The sequence below is a fragment of the Panthera onca genome, chromosome A1, assembly GCF_046562875.1.
Source record: "Panthera onca isolate mPanOnc1 chromosome A1, mPanOnc1 haplotype 2, whole genome shotgun sequence".
In the NCBI taxonomy this organism is placed as follows: domain Eukaryota; kingdom Metazoa; phylum Chordata; class Mammalia; order Carnivora; family Felidae; genus Panthera; species Panthera onca.
In genome coordinates this window covers 109852691-109867727 of record NC_138339.1, presented here as the reverse complement: position 1 = coordinate 109867727, position 15037 = coordinate 109852691, and the positions used below count along the sequence as shown (strand labels likewise).

The following is a 15037-nucleotide window of genomic DNA, read 5'->3' as shown; positions in this document are numbered from 1 at the left end:
CCAATCAGTGTTTCCAAACCGCAGACTTGACTGGCCTGAAGTGTAATCTGTTTTTACAGAGCCTGTCCCCAACACATCCACATCCTGGGAACAGGCTCCTTGAGTGTCCATTGCCCACCCAGAGGAGGGATAGCTATTTCTTATCTTCTTCTACCAGACTTTTCTGTGTTTGCTTATGTGGGGAAGGAATTACAGCAATTGTTTCTCAGGGCCAAAGTTCTCAAACAGTCAGATCGCGAATTCTTCATGCAAGGGATTAACACTTCACTCAGTCTCCTCACTGCAACCTTTCATGTCTCTAGGACTGGATGCCCCATGATCTGGCCTTGGGCCCTAAAGGAATTGCTACCACTGACCTTTAAGTAGGCATCAGAATCTCTTGGAGAATGTCTTCTAAATGAGTATTGGCTTGCATGGTTCACTCCCTAGGATTCTGGCTCCATACATAGCAGGTGGGGTCCAAGATTCTGCAGTTTTAGTTGTCACCCCAGGTGAATTTGATGCTGGTGGATCTGAGATCACACATTTAGGAACATCCCTTCCTATTGGCTGTGGAGTAAAATAGGTTCATAAATAGCACTAAATTTTTTTGATGACTTGCAGTTGCCATCAGGATCTGGTCCAGACTTCTTAGATGGCTAACGAGGGCTCATTGATAGGGAAGTAGCCTTTGCTTCTCTAGCTTCACCTCTTAGCACCTGTCCCCCTTGTCCTCTTCATTGCCGTCATTTTTCGAATCTGTACTGCTTTCCCTGCTTTGTGAATGTTACTCTCTGCCTGGAACACTGTTGCCCCTCCGCCCAGTCTTTACCTGGCTAATGAATAGGCAAACCAGACCTCCTTTCTCCTTGGGAAATCTTTTTCTTATTTTCTAAGGAGGTGCCTCATGTCTTGCTTAGGGCTCCCTGCCTGCCCCTCTGGGGAGAGCACTTGGCACTGTGTGTTTGTTCGCCCTTCACTGGTCTTTGTCTCTGACCAAAGCCAGGGCTTTTGTGGCAGGAATCATGGACTTGTCTTCTGGTCCCCAGGAAGTTTAGTTAAGGGGCGGGACTGTGGTGGGCAGAAGTGAGCCTGAAGGTTTGCTCTTTGAGGTCTCAGCCTATAAAGGATCAGCAAACATTGCTAGAATAACGTGGGAACTGCTTCTGCATCCACCAAAATGGGCAGTCTGATGAAGAAGTAATAAAACATTTTTCCTGGTGTATATCTATCACTGTTAAGTATTTTTGCAACCTCATCTCACTTGTGCAGTCAATACGAGTTGGAAAACAGAACAAGAACTGGCCTAGTACCGTTGATATGCATGCTGGAATGTTTCAAGACTGTTATAACCCAGGTGCTTTTAATTCAGAGGCCCCACCCAAATGTCCCAACACAGGAAAATAACCCATATTCTGATAGAACCTATGTTCTATCTCACTGTATGATTTAAGTAGAATTGCTGAAGGTCAAAGGAACCCAGGTCGCAGCATGAGTGGAGAAGAGCCGCGCCTTCTTGACCTGCTCCCATCAGGACTGCTTCCTGTGAAAGAATATTCCCAGCAAGTCACTGTATGATTGGGTCTCCTTATTGGAGAAATTTAGCCTTCACCTTAATGAATGTGATGGCCTCATGCCTCCTTGGCAAAATTGTCAGCATGAAGAACCTGGCTTGGGAATTAGTTCCTCATTTTTTGCTCAAAAAGTTTGCTGAAGGGAAAGTAACATGGAGAAAGCAAGCAGGTAGAGTTCAGCCTGACTGTTCCATGCATGCACCTCATAATCCACACAATTAACCCCAAAAGCCAAGCTCCCTCTTTCTTACTCCCCTGGGGAAACAAAGTAAATAAAAAAAAGAAACTAAGCAATGTTAAGTATAGGAAGCACTTGCTCCCTTTGAGAATTCAGAATGTGGGTGCCCACCATCAATTAATACCAGGGAAATAACAGGAAATTCTCTGGAGGGAAATGTGAAAAAGGGAGGCACTTGCTTTTGAGCTGTCTGAATAATGAGCCTACGGAAAGCCAGTATCTTTATTTTTCAGGCTGTTGCTACCTTCTCGTGAATACCACTAGTGTATTTCCTTCCAATAGCTTTTAGCCTTCCAGGGAACAACAGAGCCTTGCCATTCCCCTGGCTTCCCAAGAGCCTGCAAAGCAGACATCCCTGATCCCATTCTCTAAATGGGAAAACAGAGGCTCAGAGGTTGAGTGATTTATTTAAAGTGCAGCATAAGCAAGCAAAGAAGCCAGCAGGAGATAAGAGCTTGTCTAACTCCCCAGTCAATTTTCAGTTCCCCAGATAACAAAGAACCTAAATAAACCTACATCAACACCATATGGTATCAGCAAAGCAGGGGGATGTTGGGCACTTGTATTAAAATGTGCTATAAAGGAAAGATAGTTTGTATGTGTGAATAGTCAGGGAGCAAACCATTGTTTTGATAATTCTCAACATTTTTAGTTCAGTAACCTGGTATGACATAAGTTTTGATGGACTAGACAACTTGACTAATACCTATCCAGTCCTTATTTTTAACAGAAAATATAATAAGTCACAATTGTTATGAATACTCAATAGGTAACAGCTTAATTATGCATGCTTAGAACTCTGGCTTATAAATATGCTTCTTGGTGGGAAATCTTGAGGACCCTTTCAAGAACTTGCCTTGAGTTTTGAAATGAAAATACATTTTATTGTGTTCTTGTGTGATAAGCTGTTACAGAATTTTCTTCAGTGCCAGTAGGAAATGTAGATTTGGTTAAGCTACACTGCAAACCTGTTAACCTATAACAGTCACCAACTAATCCAATGTACGGCCCCCTGGACACAGTGATGCATCCCACTAGGCTGCCATAAGGGCAAATACGATTTGTCTATAGAATTAGGCTTCGCAGTTAGAGTCCCTGTTTTGGGTGTGATATCCTGTGGACTGCACGCAGATTTAGTGTCCCCAAACAGATGGGCTTTCCCTTTATGGGCCACTCTTAAGTTTTCTAGGCAAACTGCAGCTGCGCTAATGTCCCTTTGTGTAAAGGAGTGTTTAAGTTGAACCACTTCCCTTTACCTGATGGGTATTCAGAGTTTTGAGCCAGGGACAACTGGGATATGCCAACATCTGCAGAAAAGGAAGATTTCCTTCTTCGTGCTCTTTAGGATTGAGTGTGAGAGGCAGGAAAAGCTTCTCTGGGTAGCAGTGAAGGTCTTTAGTTGCAAACAACAAACACACTGTAGCTAATAGAAGCAGGAAGGGGAGTTTGGCCAAGGATTGGTGGTGGATCATGAAGTTTCTAGGAGCTACGTTGACAAGCTAGGAGGGTTTGCAGATAGGAGCAGTGCCCGTGCCATACTGCCAGAGTGTTCCACAGGAGTCCTGCTGCTTCCAAAAGCTGGATGAGTCTCTGCCTTCCTCCCAGAATGTTTTCCTCATGGCATTGTCTCCTTTATTCTTTCAATCTGAAATATCGTCAGTTATTAGTAGATTGGTGACAACTGGGTCACATTTTTGAAAACCTATCTCTAGCTACAAAGGAGCCTGGGAAAGCAAGTGTCTCACCTCTACTTTGGGCAGGCAAAAGATTTCCCAAACGGTGAAGGGATGTTCAAAATATAGATGGTGACCCACAACATAAACTATTTCTACTATGTCTACTGTTTGACTGTTTAACAGTCCTATAAACTTTGTTCCATACTAAAATTCTAAAGCCCTCCAATCTCAACAACAAAATGCTTCCGCCCAACATCATGCAGTAATTCCTTGTAATGGAAAAATGTGCCCACCTTCTCCTCAAAAAGGGGGTCATGTCTTCTCACTTGTCTCACCAACCTCTTAGCTCAAGTCACCAGGGGATGTTCACCTTCTCCAACTCTGTTGCAATTTCATCTTGATATTCTGTGACCCAGAGACTAAAATGTAAAGTTAATTACCGTTTGATGTTATCCACATACCCTATAGAAAAGGGAAGGGAAACAGAAGAAGGGGAAGAAGGAAGAATACTCAGTACATATACATAGAAAGGAAGAGAAATAAATGGCTGCTGTTATCATTGTCTCCGCAAGTGGTCTCATGCATGTGCATGGTTTAAATGACCTCATCCTCCACAGCCATGCCATGTTCTTTTTGTCTCCAGAACCCGTGTGTCAGCACGTTACAATTCTTTACCTGACAAGGTGACTCCAGCTTTCACTTCTCAACAAATGGAACCTCCTCTTAGCAGTCCTTCGTATGTGTGGTTGCCGTGGAATTTTACCAGTGGACATGGCAATACGCAGAGGGACCCAAAAGGATCTCCTGGGTTCCCAAAATAGCCTTTCTACAAAATGGCATAAACTACCCTATATTGCCTTGTTAATCAGAGTCAATCTTCCCAGTCAACACTGAAAACCCCTTTGTTGCCTTTTTTTCCAGTGCCATGAAAGTCTAAAATATCCTCCTGATAAGGAGTTTCATTTTCTAATTCTATGAAACATTCCATGCTCCTGACAGAACTCTTCTTCCCTTGACCACCCAGACTTTAACATTGGCAGTGTCCATAATTGCAGGGATTGAAAACAAAACTTTTTCAATAAGATCATTAGATGTAACATTGAGAGCTGCCCTTTTGTTTGTACCTTTTGGTTTTAAATTCTGTGTACTTTGGTTATAGAATTGAAAATAGTGTCATACATTTATCATAGTTCAGAGAATGTGCTACGTCTTATACACACCACCCCAAATTCCTAAGGTGGTGTTGGTCGGCTGGCACCAGCTGGCATCATACCGAAGAATTCAGTAGATCTTTTCCACCATTCTGCAAATCCAGTTGCTTTTTGGTGATAGACCATGGGAATTCCGAATTTCCTGAATCATTGAAGGATTCTTAAATATGCTCAAGTAAAATTTTCTAGGACTCATTCTTCCTACTAAGGTGTTAACTCTGGTAGAAGACACTTGGATAAGCTATGATTTCAAAATTTGTTGACCCCATCAGGGTTTAACTCTGACTTTAGCCTGAAAAGTACTAGAAGATACTGTACTTGGAGGACCCTGTTGCTCTGACCATGCCCTGAGCAGAGTTTAAGCTCCCTAGTGCTGATGGAAGTAACCCTTGAATTATTCATGCCATTCACATTGTTTTCATGCCAACCCTTGTTTTCATGATATATGAATTCCAGGTACTGCAGGCAAATATTTAAAATAATTTACCAATGTCCCATCTGCTAATGCTGTCTGGGGTTTTTACTGCCTTACTCTCACTAGATGGCCCATTCTTGTTGTGTTTGTGACCCAAAATCACTCCTCAAATCATTTTCTGTATTGATCAAGGGGTTCTTAGCTTCAAACTACAGAATCCACTTAAGCTAACATGTGCACAGGTGTAATGTATTAAGCCATATTAAGCAGTTCACAGAGGCCAGAATATCAAATATAGAGGTGTTAAACCATAAACAGGGTCCACATGACCCCGAGCCTGCTGCAGTGGAAGCCCTCCTCCTGCTGCTGCCAGCATAGCCCTATGGCTCACTTGGCTGATGATGGGCATGGGATGCCTCCACTAGGACTTGGGATAGGGCTTCTTCTGAAAAATGGCCCACTCTCTCTCCAGCACAGTCTATTCAACATTTCCTACTACATGTCACTCTCTTCTAAGCTTAAATCTCACAAAGAAACATTTGATCCTAGGTCCTTGTCATGTAACTGTGCCCTAGCCTGCAGAAGAAACTGGGAGATGTAGGGTACTGCAGGATTCAAAAGGTGGGAAATTTCCTTGATAGATCAAAGATATTCCAAGCATAACTAATGTCCATTACCACATAAAGCTAGTTCCCATTTTATTTTATTTTTAATGTTTATTTATTTTTGAGACAGAGAGAGACAGAGCATGAATGGGGGAGGGGCAGAGAGAGAGGGAGACACAGAATCGGAAGCAGGCTCCAGGCTCTGAGCCATCAGCCCAGAGCCTGACGCGGGGCTCGAACTCACAAACTGTGAGATTGTGACCTGAGCTGAAGTCGGACGCTCTACCGACTGAGCCACCCAGGCGCCCCAGCTAGTTCCCATTTTAATTAGAGTAAGATTGTTTGATTCTGAATAATATATTACATCAACCCACTGGTACATAGGAAATCGTGAATGGAATCTAGGAAGGGACTTCCAGAAGTGATCTGATTGAGCCTCAAATATTTGCCTCCTATAAATGAAGTGTACAGAATTATTTATTCCCATTGCACTGGTGAGGCAAGTGAGTCCTAAGGAAGTCAAGTGTCCTGCACACTGCTATTCAAATTCCCACCGAGATGTTATCTTTCTTAAAATTTGATTTTAATGCTAGGCATAAGTTGATACATAGAACAAGGCTGAACAAGTAGATTGACAGGAATGCTCAAAGACTTCATATGTTTTTTGAAAGGAGCCATGGGAATTTTATACAATGTAGTAAAAAACAAAACAAAACAAAACAAAAACCAACCCAGCAACTGTAGTGGACATCTTTTGTTATGTGCTTAACATCTGTTCCCCTTTCTTTGGGTAGTAGAATTTACTGCTAGGAATTCCACTCCCCTACATTTTAGCCCTTGTGGTTGGCTAACCTTCTGTCCTTCCATTCCCCAGCCCTGGGTGAATATATAACACAGCTGTGAACAATCAGAATATTCCATCTCCCTGCATTGTGGATAGCCATGCCACCCAAATCTGTGTGCTAAAACTCTGTCTTTGGTGGGAATACTGGGTGAGGAACTCCCTTTCTCCCAGTCTTCAAGTGGCAGGTATATTCCTAGAGCTCCTGGGGTCCCCATACAGATGGCTGCCTGAGAATAAGATCAACACTGAGAAAGCCAGAACTGAGGGGTAGGGAGAGTCTGGATACTGATGATCTTTGTAAGCCTCTGGATCCAATCAATCAGTCCACCCCCAAGAATTTCAACTATTTAAGCCACCAAATTTTTTCTGGTTTGATTTTTGTCTCACATGACTTTTTATCAAGTTTTTTACACTTGCACCCGAAGGAGTCTTACCTGATCACCCATAAGGAGGCTTCTACATTGTTGTGGCCTCTGTGGTAACCTCTGGGTGAGGCATGCAGCCTCTTGGAGTGCAGGATATCAGAGTGCCTTCGAGGTCACTTAGTCCAGTGCCCTCCACTTGGCAGTTCTAGTTCCTTCAAAGGCAGTTAGGACACCAAGCACCAAGTCAGCCATCCTCACTCCCAGGTACCTCTATTCAGTTTATATCCCACACAATAAGTCCATATACCACTTTACAGAAGTCATAAAATTACGTCAGGATGTTCCACACCCAGGTGTATACACTGTTTTGAAGAAGGTTCCCTTAAGGCCTTGGAATTCCTATTATAGGACAAGACCAAATTGTAAGAATTAGTTCATCTTCCAAAAAAGAAGATTATATTCCTATTTACCAGTGAGGTGGAATGATTAGATAATTCCTTGAGCATTTCACAAAAAGATTATACCAAAACCACTGTTGATGTTGTCTGTAATATATGTATCATGTCCTATCACCATCTTGGTGCATGAGGTTATTTCTCGTGTGGGAGGGGAATCTCTCTAGTGCATTGCCAAGGAATACGGTGCCCCTGAATGAAAGAAGGCTGACAAAAAAGAGTACCTACTTAATGATACTATTTACATAAAACTCCAGAAAATGCACATCAACCTACAGCGACAGAAAACAGATCAGTGGTTGTTGGGGATGGGGATGAAGGGGTTGTGGGGGATGGATTGTAAAGGCACACAAGGAAACTTTGGAAGTGACAGGAATGTTGGGTATCTTGATATAATGTAATATATCAAAATATATATACACACACACACACACACACACACACACATATATTCTCCAAACACATTAAATTGTATGCTTTAAGTATGTATATAAAAAAATAAATAGGTATAGTTTGTTGTATGCAAAATTCAACCTCAAGAAAGTAGTGAAAAGAGAAGTGTATGTACCAAACTAAGTAAATGAAGCATGAAATGAAGAGCACATCGAGCTGTAAGGCATATAGGAATTTAGTGGAAGCCTCCACCATCCTGAGTGAGCCCCTTACGCCTAGAGAAGCTTACCACAAAGTCAGACGAGCTTCCCAAGCACAACCTACCTTAAAAGGCCTGTTTGTCCCATGTTTTTCCCAACCTGTGCACATCAGTACCTGAAATTCCTACCAGTATCCTCCTTCCTGCAGAGCCACTGGAAGCAGGGCCTTTTCAACAGAGTGTGTGTTTCATGCTACCTAATTAGCTAATGCCTTTCTTTATTTACACCGGTGGCTCCTAACCTTTCCTCCCGGGAACCCTAAATTATACACCAGGGAGATTCTGTGACTCAAAGGTTCAAAAGTAACTCATATTTTTTCAAGCGATGAGTTTGCATGTCAGGATAATTAGGAGAACCCCCAAAACAGCACTTAAACCTTGGGTGGCACTTATTCCTCGCCCAGTCCTTCTATCTCTAATGCCCTCCTTTGTCCCTTGATCCACTCACTTGGAAGCAAAGACAGACCATTGTGACTGTGACTGCCTCCTTTGACCCTGGCCTCATGTTGCTGTGATCCCACGGCTGAATTTTTCTTCCAGCTCTTTCATGCCTGTCCAACCCCTCCAATCCATATCATTTATTGTACTGTTTTTTTTTCTTTCTAAAAAGTCACTCAAATGGTTCTTTATGGTCTACTGTGTAAATCTTTAGAAGTGCTGCTTTCCATGCTGTCCTGTGTAGCTTTGCAGAGTGATTTGTTGAGCATGATCTATCTATATGGGCCCACAGCCACTGTGCCAAGATTGGTGCGTGGGAATAATAGATAGGACTGGTAAATGTAGAGTGTAGGGAGGACATGGGGTTGAAACCAGGAACAGGAGGGTGCCAGGTCCTGATAGGGGTGCTGATAGGCTGGAGTACAGGCTGTTGGAGGTCATATGGAGACCCTGCCTACTGTTTTGAAGAAGGACTTCAAGTCTGTCTGCAGGACTTCCTCTATGTCCTCTTTCTCAGCAGTACAGAAACATGCTGTGAGGCTCTGGACACCCCTCTTCCGGACAGTCTATCCTCCGAGGAGCCTGGAATCCACACGTGCCTTGTTTCCACACAGAGGAAACAATTCAGATTTAAGTTAAGCTTTTAACTTAATGATGCGCTAATCTGTGCATCTTGAAGGGGACAGCGTGGAGCCTTGCTTTTGCTCTTGTATCTATATCCTGGTGCAGTCACACACACAGGCCTCATTTGTGAAGATGTCTCTGAAATGTATTCACTGAAGATAATTATAGAGGTCTAACACTTCTGCTCTTCAATTAATGCTATAAAATTAATGGTCCTTCATTTTTACATCCTATGCAAATGATGGTGTCATCTCCAACTGTAAGCCTCTCTACTCGCACACTGAATATGATTAGTGTCCCTTTAAGCTGAATTAGAGCATGTGACCTTCTGGGCTATGGCAGGAGTGAAACCTTCGCACGCTATTTCCAAGGTTTCTTTATGATATGTTCTTAAAAAGCAGAAATTCAGACTTGACACCAAAACATGTTTCAGTGACTGATCCTTTGGGGCTGTGGCCTTAGGAGAGGGCAGACAGGACCTGGAGAACAGCCCATAAATCTCCTGTTTTCAGCCTGAGATTTGCCAGGCTCCATAATCAGCACATTTCCAAACAAAGGACCGATAGATTCCTGTAAGATAATGAGACAGGTATAATGGAAATGCAGTGGTACTCAAATATTGTACCCATTAGAATATCCCTTTGCAAATAGACCCAGGGGAATGCTTGGCCAGGGAGTAGATGTATTTTCTTGCCGACAAGTTCTGAGAACTAACAAAAATGGCTGGCACCGTAGCTCAGAAAGGGAACCATTAAGATTATTTTATTTCGAAGACTGGAGCAACAAAAACTTAGGACTTGGTGGCTGCTGACAAGGATGGTGACATGTTTCAGGAATCACAGTGCGTGCATATCCATTCCAGGAGATGTGTTCCTGCACTGCAGGCAGTTCGCAGGAGCTGAAGATACTGGAGAGCTCGAGTGCCCTCACACCCAGAGTCTGTATCCTCACTCTGCTTTGGAGAGTTTTGTCAAGTAATGGGATTCCAGCTAGTAGTTGAATGCTAGGGAGAGGGAGCACTTGAAGAGGACTGGGGACTGAGGAAAGAGATAGAAGGGACATGAGAAAAGGAGAACATAAAGAACCTTGACCAGAGGAATTGAATCATAGGTTGATGAATTTTGAGGTCTCTGGCAGCCAGGATTGCTTGGATTGACAGATGCACTCCTGAAGCCAAGTTCAGAGTCATTCATCCTTTGTGATCTGCTGAATTGCATGAGAGACAAATATTCAGAGAATTTTTGTCTCTGAGGCAAGAGAGAATTCCTTGGCCACAGGAACCCTGACTGTGAGTTGAGAAAACTCAAAAGCCTGCAAGAAGCAGGTTTAAATAGTGTACCTGTAGCCGCAGGTTCGCCCGGTGGGTAATGGGAGTTGAGTGTAGGGAAACTGCTGAGTTTTTGCAGGAGGGATGTTGCATCTCAGTGAAATAAAAAGTTGGCAGTGTGGGTGGCATCACTTTGCACAACCATGTTGCTGGTTTGTGAACAGCTGTGGCTGTACCAGGTAAGCAGCCTTCCTGGTGTCCTGCTCCTTCAGAGTAAGCCTTTCAGGGAGATGCCCCAACACATGGTTATGGATCTGTAGGATGAACATGGGGGCTGTATCAGAAATAGGAACTGACTTTTGTGTGTATAATGAGGGAGAGAAAATCGTATTCACCAGAATTCCTCTTAGAGCTCTGAATATATTCGAATGAAGAAATATTTTAATAAGCCACTTGGGGTGGAGGGTGAGACCCAAGAGTATCGTCAAACTAGAGAAGTTATTATTAAACTGCTCTGCATGTGATAAGGAGAGGAATTTGTCATAATCATAAGAGGGAAGAGGAGAGAAAAGAAAAGTGAGGGGAAATGGGGGGGGTGTTGGTGAGAGGTGGTGCCCTATGTGAGGAGAACCCCTCTTCATGGCTCTGACTCCAGCCCCAACTCTTAAATTAAGTGAGGAAGCTCTTCATGGGTTTTTTTTTTTTTTTTTTTTTGAAGATCCCCGAAGGAGCTGAGTTTTGGGTCTGGTTAAAGTGGGTGAAATAGAGGCAGCACCCATGAGTGTGAGCCTCAGTGGGGAGGAGCCCACTAGAGTGTTAATTCTGGGCAATCCCAGGATCACAGCACAAACATTGGATTTTAATGGGTGGTAGAATTGGTTTTGAATCAGGTTCCTCTTACTTGTCCAAAGGCAGGGTAAGTGGGAGTGTGGGCAGCTGAAATCTAGGTTATGATATATATATATACATATATATGTATGTGTATATGTATACATATATATACACACACACACATATACATATATGTATACATATACATATATACATATATGACCATAAAGCAACTGGAATATCTGAAGATGCCAGTTATTAGTATATTTTGTATGAGACATGCTATTTAAAATAAAAGGAAATATTATAGAATCTAATGAACTTGGAGATAGGGTCTTTACAGAGGAAATTAAGGTAAAATGAGGTCATATGGGCAGACTATAATCCATGTAATTTACTTGGGAGATAGGGCTTTCAAAGAGGTAATTCAGTTAATCTAAGGCCATTAGCGTGGCTCCTTGATCCTCTATCACTGGTGTCCTTATAAGAAGAAATATCAGTGTCATGCAGCCAGGCACAGAGGAAAGACCTTGTGAAGAGGCAGCAAGAGGGGGCTGTCTATAAGATTAGGAGAGAGTCCTCACAGGAAACCAGCCCTGCTGGCATCTTGGTCTTGAATGTCCAGCCTCCAGAACTATGGGAAAATAAATGCCTGTTGATGATGGCACCCACTCTGTGGTATTTTGTTCTCGGAGCCCAAGCAGACTAATCAGAGAAGGGAATGAACCAATACTTGATTAACCTGCTCAAATGAATCCCCAGCTCTTCTCCCCAGCAAGCATCTCACTCTGCTTGCAGACCCCGCCTTCTTTCTCCCCTTGCTTTCATTGCTTCTGGAACAGTCTGCTTCACGTTGTGAGACTCCTGTCCTGGTGATTGTACATCGTCCAAAAGATGGGGAGAAGCACCACCTAACTTGTGGAGGGTGGGCATTCTGTGAGGCCACTCTGGGTCTTCCACCTGTCCACTTCTCGGCCTGCCTTTGTCTTCTGTGGATGTGAATAATGAAACTCTGAGGATTGACAATAAACTTCATATAGTGAAAAAAAAAAAAAAGAATATCAAATATCTTTCACACACACAAAAAAAAAAACTCTGAGGAGGGATGGGCATTTTTTTTTAAATGATAATAATGAGTAAACTACTCAAGAAATTACACAATACATAGGAGGCTGTAATTCTGCTTTTCATCTCTCCTAAAAGAGAAACTTTGTCCCAATACTTAAAGCATTTATTGTATCTTAAAAGCACACTCTTATTTCTGGTTCAGAGACTTACTGTGGCATTTATAATTATATTCTGGAGACAACATTGTTAAAAATTTGGGTTTTTTTAAAAAGTGATTTTTAAAAAAAATATGTAATTACCTATTCTCCCAAAGTGGTGTGATTTGCCTTTTTTTTTTTTTTTTTTTTTTTTTGTCATAACTCATCCTAAACAACCCATTTTTAAAGAAAAACTCCGAATTAACACATGGGTGCCTTGGCCTTGGCATAGTTAAACTGCAACACATGGTGATTTCTGCAGGAACATTAAACTGAAGTCATAACAATGGGTAATATTTTAATATAATGGAAAATGATCATTAACTTTTCTCGACAGGAAGGAAATGAATTTTCCTCCTTGTACACATTCTGAGGAAAGTAGGTATGAGAACATTTCAAAGGCTGTTCTAGCCAACCAGAATAGGCTGCAAGAATCCTACTGACGATAGCTTTACAGAGTCTGGTGTCAGCAAACTTAACTGATAGAGCTTGAGAGGAAAAGAACGTGGTTCAATAGGTGTAAAGGAATAGGTGTAAATGAACTTCAGATTTTAGAGTATGATTATTCTTGCACAGAGTCAAGTACCTTTCCCAGGAGTCTTTCTCAAATCTCAGGTGAATCACTATTTTTATCATGTTTTCTCCCCCACCCACTCATAGCAGGTAGACTATTAAACTTCCATAGGCCCATTTCAACTTAAAATGGTGCCCAGTAATATGCTAAGTATGCCTTTATTGAATGTCCTGTGTAAGTCACCAGTGCTTCAAGGTATTTTTGTAGATATCTCGGACTAAGGTATAAATTGTGTTTTCAGAAGTCGTGAGTCTCAAAAGTTGTCTTGGCTACAATTTTGATTTTGTCCCGGTCCCTCAGGCCACCACCCCTCAGTGATTCTCACCTTGTCCCACCTCTTGTAACCTCTGTGTCTTTTTCATTTTTGTCTGTCGCCATAGTCCTTAGCTGCCCAAATACAAACTGTCGAGAATAGATAAACACTCGAGGATTCTCCTCTCAACATTTACATCCAAGTCAAAACAAAAGGGAACAGAAGCCAGATTCATGAATTCATTGATGAAACATCAATGAGGGAAATACAAAGAAAGCAGACTGATTCTTAACCCATCAAGACAAAGTAACCAATTGATTCAGTCTTGCCATTTCAGTGTTTTTGGAGATCATGGACACACACCTCTGAGGGTTTCCCCTTGCATTCCACATTGCTTGTCTTACTGGTTTGTGGGTGGGTGTGTACCTTCTGGCTGTTCACTATTACAGAAATGGCGATCTGGCACTTGATCCCCTCCCCCACCATCACAAAGCAGCTGGTTGTTACACAGACTGGGATCCGCTCACCACCCACCTCACCCACTTTAACAACTGTTGGCACGGGAGTCTGCAGCGACTGTCGCAGATGTACACTCCTTCCCCATGATGCCGCCCCCCACAGCAGTTCCCTTGCATGATGACCCCTGTTTGTAGCTGGCAGGACTTGTCTGCAACTTGCATCATTAAGAAAAACCTTTTCACGCCTCTCCAGGTTGTCATAACAGATCAAATTTTTGCCTACTACATTAGTCCCCTCCCCATCCTCCTGACGCCCATTGAGGCCCTGGGAAAGGAATTTCTGCTGGAAGTACTCCTACTCTGGGTGCTTGTGAATCTTTGGCAAACTCTGCGATGGCCCTGTCCTTCCTCTCCCCAGTCCCTTCCTCCTCATGGGCATAAAGAACTGGCAGAGAACCGCATTCCTGCCCTCCTGTCACCGGGCTGGGCTGTTCCTAGCTGTGCTGTGCTCCCGTCAGGCTTGGGGTCCTCACAGTCTGGCAACAGAGTTCTTCTGTGAGCAGTTCTGGAGGGGCATAGGGCTTTAGTGAACAACAGAGGAATGACAAGATTTTTAAAAATCCCATCTCGAAGTCGGCAAAATCAACCAAACAGCAAACAGAAACAAAACAGAAACAGGTTTTTAAAAATGAAAGTCTGACTTGAGTCTCGGCTATCAGGATTCTGATGGATTCACTACTGAGTGATAGCCCATGAAATATATTTTGTCTGCTCCTACTTCTCACCCTCTCTATATCTTTGCATTCTTCCTCCCCATACCCATTTCATCAGGGTCTTAAGCCCTTATAATAAAAAGTAAAATCAGGATGGAGTTGGAGAGGTCTGGGAAAGGACGGAGAAGCCAGTAAACATCAAAATCAAAATGTCTTTCCATCTTTTCCTCTTACTGGCTACTTTGCCCAAATGAAGGAGATCTTCCTTCAGTCCCTCCCTCCCTAGCCAGGGCCACCACGAGACACTGGGTCTTAATTTTTCCCTCTATTTGAAGCCTAGTTTTTTGTTTTTTTTTTAATTAATATACTAATACAGGGAGATGTCTAGAAATAGAAAATACTAGAAAGAAGGTTGGGGCATGACAGTGCTGTTCTTGGGACAGTGAGGTAAAATGGAGAACCTGAAGTCAGTAACTGCATCCAGGTAGGTCCTTGTAATAAAGGACTGTCCCCTATGCCCACTATAGTTGCTTAGTGGTAAGGACAACAAGGGCAAACCCAATGTGTTGGCTGCTGATGTTCATTCAGTCCTCACTTTTG

General features: G+C 42.7%; 1 long non-coding RNA gene across 1 annotated transcript in view; it reads left to right on the top strand.

Moving 5' to 3' along the window:
• LOC132681347 (uncharacterized) overlaps positions 1–15037 on the top strand; it is a 99859-nt gene that overhangs the window by 58230 nt on the left and 26592 nt on the right. The window lies entirely within an intron of this gene.